The sequence below is a fragment of the Bison bison genome, unplaced genomic scaffold (genome assembly GCF_000754665.1).
Source record: "Bison bison bison isolate TAMUID 2011002044 unplaced genomic scaffold, Bison_UMD1.0 scf7180017864527, whole genome shotgun sequence".
Classification (NCBI taxonomy): Eukaryota; Metazoa; Chordata; class Mammalia; order Artiodactyla; family Bovidae; genus Bison; species Bison bison.
Genome location: NW_011495078.1, coordinates 13,754,892 through 13,758,173, shown reverse-complemented (window position 1 = coordinate 13,758,173; position 3,282 = coordinate 13,754,892). Strand labels below are relative to the sequence as shown.

At 36.5% G+C, this 3,282-nt stretch overlaps 1 protein-coding gene across 1 annotated transcript in view; it reads left to right on the top strand.

Annotated features, from left to right (window-relative positions):
- HS6ST3 (heparan sulfate 6-O-sulfotransferase 3) overlaps nt 1-3,282 on the top strand; it is a 717,397-nt gene that overhangs the window by 350,731 nt on the left and 363,384 nt on the right. The gene's annotated exons all lie outside the window — the stretch shown is intronic.

Here is a 3,282-nt window from a genome sequence, read left to right as displayed (position 1 = left end):
ACATCTAAAAAAAGAAAAGTCAATTATTAACCTTTGTTAAGTTATGGATATGTAATGTTGGTAATTATAAGCCTTCTTTTATATATGGATGTGTGTGAGAGAGAGACAGAGAGAGTGAGAGAGAAACTATCTTAACTGAATTCCAAAGCTTTGCACAAAAAAAATCAGGAGGGACAGTAAATAACCATTCTCTATCAACCCCAGACAGTCAGCTGATTTGCCGGTGCAATTTGGTACCCAGGCCAATTACCAGAATGAAATTTTATTTGGCCTATATATCACAAATAGTGGTTTCCAGGGCTTTTCAATTGCTTAGATTTTAGAAAATACAGCTTTTCTCTAGAGTATGTGAGATACTTTCATTTATTGCAATATGCCTTTCCTAAGTCAGCAGGCTTTGTGGTTGGTTGGTGCTGTGGATGTTTGAAAGGTTCTAGAAAAACAAGTCCATGCCCCTGAGAAACCCAAGGGAGTTGAAGGAGATCTTCATACTGTCACTCAGAATATGGAATTACCATTTTCACAGGTCAAATATTGGCAGTCCCATAAGATTGACCCTAAATTATACTTTTTAAAAACACAAAAATTCTGCTAACCTGAAAAGCTGGCGCCCTTGCTCTCAGACCCCATAGTGAAGAGGAGAGGAACTGTGTTTCAGGCTGGGGTCTCTTCAACCTGTCACAGCTGTGTAATTATGTACAGCTAATAAGCTTCATAACCTCATTTCAGGGTTACTATTGTTTGCATTGCCTCTATTTGTGTTTTTAGAATCCAGCTCGTAAACCCTATAATTAGGAAGAAGTATCAAAGTGCCTACTTACACACTTTTTATTTGTTTTTTTGAGGTTGTAATTGTCTATAAGCATTTGCATGGCTGACAATTCGGCAAACAGAATGGTTTCCAAACACCCTCACTGCAGCCTTCTTGATGGTGCATTCCCGTTTCATTCCTCACCTTGAAGCTATTCGTTTTTTTCCCAGCTTTAATTCTGCTCAAAAGTAGGAAAATGTTTATTTTCAATTCGAGTCTTACATAGCTTGATAGTCTCCCTTTGCCATCTTAAAGGGATCCGAGGAAATTAAAATCAAAGACATAAGTCATTTGACTTTTACTAGTCAAAAGATTACTGCTTTCTCCTCTGTTACGGGAAGAGTTTGGAGATTTCTCTCAAGTCAGCTGTCTCTAAATTTTTGGTGCTATGTGCAATTAGCTGATGACAGTCCTTCTACAACTGGTCTCTGTCTTTTAAAGAGTTTCTTCTCCTCTTGTTGTTCCCATAAGGAATGCTGCTGCTGCTGCTAAGTCGCTTCAGTCGTGTCCGACTCTGTGCAACCCCACAGACGGCAGCCCACTAGGCTCCTCTGTCCCTGGATTCTCCAGGCAAGAATACTGGAGTGGGTTGCCGTTTCCTTCTCCAATGCATGAAAGTGAAAAGGGAAAGTGAAGTCGCTCAGTCGTGTCTTGACTCTTAGCGACCCCATGGACTGCAGCCTACAGGCTCCTCCATCCATGGGATTTTCTAGGCAAGAGTACTGGAGTGAGGTGCCATTGCATTCTCCCCCATAAGGAATATGTTGTACAAATCGAAGTGAACTGATTTTGATGATACTGGCTTATTCCCAGACAAATAACAGATTTGTTGTTGTTCAGTTGCTCAGTCACGTCTGACTTCTTGCAGCTCCATGGACTGCAGCACGCCAAGCTTCCCTGTCCTTCACTATCTCCTGGAGCTAGCTCAAATTCATGTCCGTTGAGTCGGTGAGGCCACCCAACCATCTCACCCTCTGTTGTCCCCTTCTCCTCTTGCCCTCAATCTTTCCTAGTAGCTCTTTGCATCAGGTGGCCAAAGTAATAGATCTGACTGCCCTATCTTTGGGAAGGTTTTAGTTCTGTTTTGTATGATCTTAACATTGAAAAACCAGTAGGGTTATTCTTCTCTACCTGTTGAATCATCTGGGAAGACTTTTAAAATCCTAAGATCAGGTTGAAATCCAAAACAATTAAATCAGAATCTTCTGGGGTGGGATCTGGTCCTCAGGAGTTTTTATATCTCCCCTGGTGATTCTAACAGCAGCCAAGAATGGGAAGCATGGAGTTAGATAATTAGATAAATGTTTAGTGGGTAAGGCTATATAAATTATTGCTTAATCCTTAGAACAAACATCGTGCATTGGATTTAAATGGACTTGGATCTGAAATCCAGGTCTCTCACATGGTATGTGACCTTGGAAGAGTTACTCAAATGCTTCTGAGCTCCTGTTTTATCAGTTGTCACATTTCACAGATGACAGTGTTGTTGTGATAATTAAAATCCAACAGATCTCCATGAACTTCAGCTCGTTTCTCTTCCCTTCTTTAATATAGAGTATTTCAAAGGATACTTCAGTGATTAAATATGTGGTTTTACTTTGTTGGTGGTTATTAAGTGGTTCATATATTTTATTTATATTATCATGTGTAATATGTATCATTCTATAATATATTTATAACATAAATTTATAAAATGTTTAAATTATGAAGCATTATAATTTGCCTTTATGATATGAAATATTGTGATTTGCCTTTATGATATATTGTTTATTATCATGAATTTATTATTATTTTGCTTTTAATTTTAAAACAATTTTAGGATTGCAAAAATAGTACACAGATAGAACTGAGCATTTTCATAACCCTTTACCTGGCTTTCCCTAATGTTAATTTTGTACAACAGTCATACCTTTTTTAAAAGTAACAAGTCAACATAGATACAATGAATGCTATTAACTAGAGGACAGACTTCATTGTGATTTCACCAGTTTTCCACTAACATCCTTTTTCTCTCCCAAGATCCAGTCCAGGATCCCACATTGCATTTAGTTGTCATATTTCCTTACTTTTTCCCATTCTGTTACATTCTGTGGCAATTCTTGATCTATCCTTGTTTTCAGGCTTTGACATTTTGAAAAGCACTGGTCAGTTATTTTGGAGAATGCCACATATTTTAAGATTTTTTTAATGCCTATTTATGGGTAAAGTTGATATATTTTTGACATGAATACTGCCAAAGTGATATATACCCTGGTCAGTATTAGGTAGATGATATTGATATGTATAGGGCTGTTTAAATAATTAATATTATATTTAGTTATATTATATTATAATATATAAATATATTATATTTATATATATTATATATTATATTATATATATAATTTATATAATAATATAATTATATTCACTAAATTTATAGAGAGCTCTATTAGTTTCATAGGGCTGTCATAGTAAATACCACAGACAAG